The sequence below is a fragment of the Onychomys torridus genome, chromosome 7 (genome assembly GCF_903995425.1).
Source record: "Onychomys torridus chromosome 7, mOncTor1.1, whole genome shotgun sequence".
Taxonomy (NCBI): domain Eukaryota; kingdom Metazoa; phylum Chordata; class Mammalia; order Rodentia; family Cricetidae; genus Onychomys; species Onychomys torridus.
The window spans coordinates 15999642-16006642 of record NC_050449.1 but is presented as its reverse complement, the minus strand read 5'-3'; positions in this window follow the sequence as shown (position 1 = coordinate 16006642).

Sequence of the window (7001 nt, the reverse complement as noted above, 5' to 3'; positions counted from 1 at the left end):
CTCCCGACCACCAGGATACACCTTTCCCTTCAGAGCTGTAACACTTCCACTGGGGAAGCCTTTCCCCTCAGAGCTGCAACACTTACAGGAAGATGGCCTTTAGTAGTATCCCTTTTTCACCCTTTTAGGGGCCCTCTTGGATTCTTTTGTTGTTTGTTTTTTGAGACAGGGTTTCTCTGTGTAGCCTTGGCTGTCCTGGAACTCATTCAGTAGTCCAGACTGGCCTCAAACTCACAGAGATCTGCCTGCCTCTTACTCCCGAGTGTACCACCACCGCCTAGCATTGGATTTATTATTTTTTTAATGAACACAGCCCCAGTAGGGTTGCAAGGCAGTTAGAAGCACCATTTACCTGGTTGTCTCGAATGGCTTTCCTAATCTGCAAAACATTCAAAGGTTAGCTTTATTAATCTGCTTATTAAAATCTTTTCCAGAGAATGACATGAAACTGGACCAGGATGTTTATTTATTTATTATTTTTATTTTATTTTTCGAGACAGAGTTTCTCTGTGTAGTTTTGGTGCCTGTCCTGGATCTCACTCTGTAGACCAGGCCGGCCTCGAACTCACAGAGATTCGCCTGGTTCTGCCTCCCAAGTGCTGGGATTAAAGTGTGCACCACCACTTCCCGGCCAGACTGTTTATTGATATGGACACTCTGAGTGCAGACTCTAGGTTTAATATGGAAACTCACTCACAGTTTACAAAGGTGTCAAAAGACTGTTTGAGCCGGGCGGTGGTGGCGTACGCCTGTAATCCCAGCACTCGGGAGGCAGAGGCAGGCGGATCTCTGTGAGTTCGAGGCCAGCCTGGGCTACAAAGCAAGTTCCAGGAAAGGCGCAAAGCTGCACAGAGAAACCCTGTCTCGAAAAAACAAAACAAAACAAACAAAAAAGTCTGTTTGACTGGTTGGCTGAAGCATTTGTCAAAGGCTGGTCTACCAAAAGGAGTTGGAGATCCTGATATCCCTTGGCTTGGTGTTGATGAAGGGATGTTCAGGCTCAGGGCACTTGCAATGCTAAAGTGGGCACACTGTGTAAACCCAGCCCTCCACATCGGGAAGGCCCAGAAGACGCGCCGTCACTAATCCTATCGCACGTGAAATGGTGAGAGGCACCAGCATGTTTGAAGAGCTTTGTCATCGTCATCCTCCTTGTGCCAGACCTGAGGGTTGGAGCCGCTGCTGCTGCCCAGTTGGATGAAATCAATGCAGTGGGTTTAATTAGGCACTAAGTTAGCAGGGGCCAGGTGGCAGCATTGAATCCCAAAGGTAAGGTGATTGTCATCATAATGGGCAGCATAGACAAAGCGAAGTCCATAATGACCTGACCTGCAACGAACAATTCTTTAAGAAGATCAACTCAGTTGGGCAGTGGTGGCCATGCCTTTAGTTCCAGCACTCAGGAGGCAGAGGTGGTTGGATCTCTGAGAGTTGTGGGCCAGCCTGGTCTACAAAGCTAGTTCCAGGATGGCCAGGGCTATACAGAGAAACCCTGTCTCAAAAAAAACAAACAAAAGTTGACTGAAGCTGAGGAGGCATTCAGCCATCAAATAGACAGGATGACCCATTCTGTGGACAGTCAGCCTCTGTCCCCAGCCATCCCTGTCACTGACCAATGGGCCCATGAACAAAGTGGCCATGGTGGCCGAGATGGGAGTTATCCATAAGCTCAACAACATGGACTTCCACTCACCAAGGCTGACCTGGCTACAGCTGCTGCCAACAACAGAGACCAGCATTGAGCCCTAGATCTAGCACCGTTCCCCAGCATGACCAGCCAGCAACGGTAGCAGGTTGACTACATTGGACCACTTTCTCTGTGGAAAGGACAATGCTTTGTCCTTACTGGAGTAGATATTTATTCTGATTATGAATTTGCCTTTCTTGCACATAATTCCTCTGCCAAAACCACCATCCGTGGACTTACAGAATGCCTTATCCACCATCATGGTATTCTACACAATATTGTTTCTGACCAAGGAACTCACTTCACAGCCAGAGAAGTGAGACAGTGGGCCCACGATAATGGAAACCACTGGTCTTCCCATGTTCCCCACCATCCTGGAGCAGCTGGCCTGATAGAAAGCCGGAATGGCCTTTTGAAAACAATTATGGGCATGGTGGCCCACCCCTTTAATCCCAGCACCCTAGGGGTGGGGCAACACAGGCTGGCAAATCTCTGAGTTCAAGGCCAGCCTAGTTTACAGAGCAAGTTCTACAATGGCCAGGGCTACATAGAGAGACCCTGTCCTGGGAGAAAAAGAAAAAGAAAAGACAAAACAAACAAACAAAAACCAGTTCCAACACCAGCAGCAGCCTGGAGGGCTGGGGCAGTGTTCTTCAGAAAGTGGTATATTCTTTGAATCAGCATCTAATACATGGTCTAGCTTCTCCCACAGCCGGGATTCACAGGTCCATGAATCAAAGGGAGGCAGAGGGAATGGTTCCACTCACTATCACCCCTAGTGGCCGACTAGCAAACTTCTTGCTTCCTGGTCCTGTGACCTGGTGCTGCTGGCCTGGAAGTTTTGGTTCCAGAGGGGGAGCCACACAAACATTCCAATGAACTAGAAACTCAGACTTCCTGCTGGCCGCTTTAGACTTCTGAGGCCTTTACCCAGATTACCATGGGGAAATTGGATCACCTCTCCACAATGGAGGAAAGGAAGATTATGTCCGGAGTGCAGGAGATCCTTTAGGGGGTGTCTTGGGGCTACTGTGTCCTGTGATTAAAGTCAGTGGGAAACTGCAGCAGCCCAATGCAGGCAGGTTGACAAAGAACACAGATGCTTCAGGAGTGAAGGTGTGGGTCACTCCTCCAGGGAAAGACCCAAGACCTGCTGAGGTGCTTGTTGAGGATGGAGGAAATGCAGGATGGGAAGCAGAGGAAGGTAGTTATAAATACCAGCTAAAGCCACGTGACCCATTGTAGATACAAGGATTATAATGGACATGAATGTTTCTGTCATGTTTTGTTAAGAATGCATTTGTACAGATATCTGTCTTTTCTTTCCCTGATTTCTTTATTAGGCAGTGTAGCATCACTTAAGAGAATATCAGTAATTATCATATTTAAGTGTGAGATACTGAAAAAAATGTCCCTCAAGGGACATTGCCACCCATTCTAAATTTATAATACTTTTTCAACTAAAACCTGAACAACTGGACACATGTGTAAGGGATTTTTTTGTTTTATTTTGTTTTGTTTTTCGAGACAGGGTTTCTCTGTGTAGTTTTGCGCCTTTCCTGGAACTTGCTCTGTAGACCAGGATGGCCTTGAACTCACAGAGATCCCCTGCCTCTGCCTCCTGAGTGCTGGGATCAAAGGCGTGCGCCACCACCACCACCTGGCATAAGGGATTTTTTTTTTTTTTTTTAAATAAATCATTTGACGTAGGAAGACTCATTTTTTGGTTTTTTTTTTTTTTTTAGTTTTTTGGTTTTTTTCAGAGCTGAGGATCTAACCCAGGGCCTTGCGCTTGCTAGGCAAGCGCTCTACCACTGAGCTAAATCCCCAACCACAGGAAGACCCATTTTAATCCAGATTTTTGAAGTGGGAAGCTCCACCTCGAATCTGGGCCACGCCTTCTGGTGGCAGCCTCCATAAAGGACAGGGAAGAAGGAAGGAAGATTACTCTCTCTGCCCGCTTGTCCTCACTCTCCCTGGCAAGTGCATTCCTTCACTGGCATTAGAGCCTACTTCTTTGGGATTCCAGAATATACTGAAGACCAGCTGAGACACCCAGTCTTATAGACTGAACAGTTACTGGCTTCTGGGACCTTCTTATCTTAGACATGTGGCCATTGCTGGACGAGTTGGACCACAGCCTGTAGACTGAAGCTTCTTGGTTCCACTCGGTCCAGCCTGGGGAGCAGCCGTTTTTTTTTTTTGTTTATTTTTAAATAATCACTCAGAGGCTTAATATTAATTACAAACTGTTTGGTCTATGGCTCAGGCATATCGCTAGCTAACTCTGACATATTAAATTAACCCATTTCTATTCATCTATATTTTACCACATGACTGTGGTGTTACCGGTCTGCTGATATGCTGCTCCTTGGGCAGTGGGGCTGGTGTCTGCTCTGACTCCATAATCTCCTTTATATATATATATATATATATTTTTGGTTTTTGTTTTTCGAGACAGGGTTTCTCTGTGTAGTTTTGTGCCTTTCCTGGAACTCACTTGGTAGACCAGGCTGGCCTGGAACTCACAGAGATCCTCCTGCCTCTGCCTCCCGAGTGCGTGCACCACCGCCGCCGCCCGGCCATAATCCCCTTTATATATGTGTGTATGTGTATAAGTTACATAAAATATATAGTGAATATATATATATATATATATATATATATATATATATATATATATATCATGTATGCTTATATATAATCACACACACACACACACACACACACACACACACACACACACACACACCACACACACGGAAATTCTGTTCCTCTAGAGAGGAACCCCATAACAGTGGGGTTACAAAGACAACCTTGGTGAAACACTCTGAATGTGTTCTCACCTGTTCTCATCAAGTGTCATGTGATCTCAGAAGTTCACAACTAGGAAGATACTAAAGTCCACACAATCAAGGTCTCATACAGCACCAGAAGGTTCCATCCATTTGTCAGCTGCTTCCTGCACAGATCAGGGTTGGGTACAGAGCATGGATAGGAGGCGCTAACTTAATTAGCTCTCTGTCACCCTCAGTCATTCTTTGAGGCATTACGTTTCCATATCCCAGAGCTCTTCACGGAGCCTCCCTACATCTCTCCACCCTGACCAAGTCAGTGGGCCTGACTCAATCTGCTCAGACCTACTCAGGGCCAAAGGTGCACGTGGCCCAGCTTTCCCGATGCACCCACAGGCCCCTGGGTCAGACAGGCCCTGGGCTGGCAGGGTGGCTGTTGCCTCCCCATTCACCATACCTGGCTGTTCAGGCAGTTCCTGACTGGGCAAACCATCTCCACCCCTAACAGAACCTTTTGCTGGAGAGAAATGTACACTCCCTAGTCTGGGGGGGGGTGATTACCCACCCCTAGGACAGGCTTGCTCGTCTTCACTTGTATGGTTCCATCATGGCTTCTTCTGTGAACTGCTCCTCAGGCTTTACAGACTCCCGAAGGCTCCTCAGCACACAATGTGGCTTTCTATTATCTTTTGCTCAGGAGCTTAAGCTCCCTAGCCATGGTGGCACATGCCTTTAATCCCAGCACTCGGGAGGCAGAGGCAGGAGATCTCTGTGAGTTCGAGTCCACTCTGGTCTACAGAGCAAGTTCCAGGACAGCCAAAGCTACACAGAGAAACCCTGTCTCAGAAGAAAAAAAAAAAAAAAGCCAACAGGAACTGTCCTGGACAGCAGGACTTTGTGAGCTCCAAGGAAGCTTGAGGAGGCAGAAAGGAGTGAGTGAAGGGATGACTAAGGGCTGAGGAGAGCCGGCAGGGCTCACACTTAGCCTGTGCTGTCATACTTGTATCCCTGGCAAAGCTTTGCAGTCTCCTGCCCTGCTTCCTGTTCTCATCCTAGCTGATTAAATGTTTGCATCTGAGCAACCAATGGAGGTAGGAGCTGCCTAGACCCACTTCCCTCGCCAGAGCTGTGTGTTCCTGCTTTTCAGGGAGCAGAAATGAGGAGGAGGCTGCCTGGAGAAGGCCCAGCTGTTCTCTCCCTCTGCTGTGGGAGGAGGAGGGGAGGTCTGCACTGTGGGGGTTGCAGCTGATCCCCATGTTTACTTATCTGCAGTGAACTGTGACAGGCAGAGTGGAAAGGCAAGTTGGGGGGTGAACTGAGACACAGGTGGGCACAGGAAGGAGAAGGTGTCGAGAGTGGTGTAGTGGGTCACCCTTTAAGAGAAGCGCCCCAAGGGCTGGGGTCCATTGCTGTGTGTGTGTGTGTGTGTGTGTGTGTGTGTGTGTTACAGGTGGCGGTCAGAGGACAAATTTCAATCACTTTTCTCCTTCCACTGTGGAAGTCCATCAAGCTTGGTGTCAAGCACCTTTTCCTGCTGATCCCCACCAGGATCTCGAGCTCTCTGGACCTTACCGACAAGGCTGGACTGGTGGACAATGAAGCCGAAGGTATCTGCTCGTCTCCACCTCCCTATGGCCATGACACACCTTAGTGTGTGGGGTCACATGTGTGATGAGGGACACGAGACACAGTGTGTGTGTGTGTGGGGGTGTCCAGGCACACCTTTGTGCTGTCTGCCCTCTCCTCTACCCTTTCGTGGTTTCCAGGGATCAAACTCAGGTCGGCCTGTGCAGCAAGCACCTTCACCCACTGAGCTGTTTGGCTGGCCCGTGTCCACCTGTTTTTACATGCGTGTGGGGATTGAAATCAGATCTCTTGGCAATCACTTTACCAACTGAGCCCCTGTAACATTTTCTGTTGGTTTGCTCCTGTCCTAGACTGGCCTTAACTGGATACTCACCCAAGGATTAGTTTGAACTTCGTCTCCAGTCTCTAGTGCCAGGAATACAGGGGTTTGTTCTCACACCTGTCCTAACACCTTTAGCCTTTTACTCATGCCGGAAATCCAGACCACTGGGAAGGGGCGAGATGGCAGTTCCCACCTTGGAGATCCAAGGGATCAGAGGGCAGCAACTGGGCGGAAGAGGTAAGTGGTAAGGACAGAAAAGGAGCTGGTCCCCACCCTGCCCGAGTCCTTTCGAGGCAGGAAGCTGTATAGTACCAGGAGGTCAAACTTCGGCTCCAGGTATCATGAACACAGATGGCGTGGAACATACTGGAAACATGGGAGTTCATAAAAATAAAATGAGTGCTCTGAATGAAGAACTATTTCTTAATTTAATTATCATCTGTGTGTATATGCATGTGTCTGTCTGTGGAGGGCACGTGAGTGCAGTGCAAGTGGAGGCCAGAACTGGATACAGGATACAGGATACAGGACCCCGAGAGCTGAGAACCGAACTTGGGTCCTCTCTAAGAGCAGTATGCACTCTTAACCTGAGCATCTCTCCAGCCCCTCA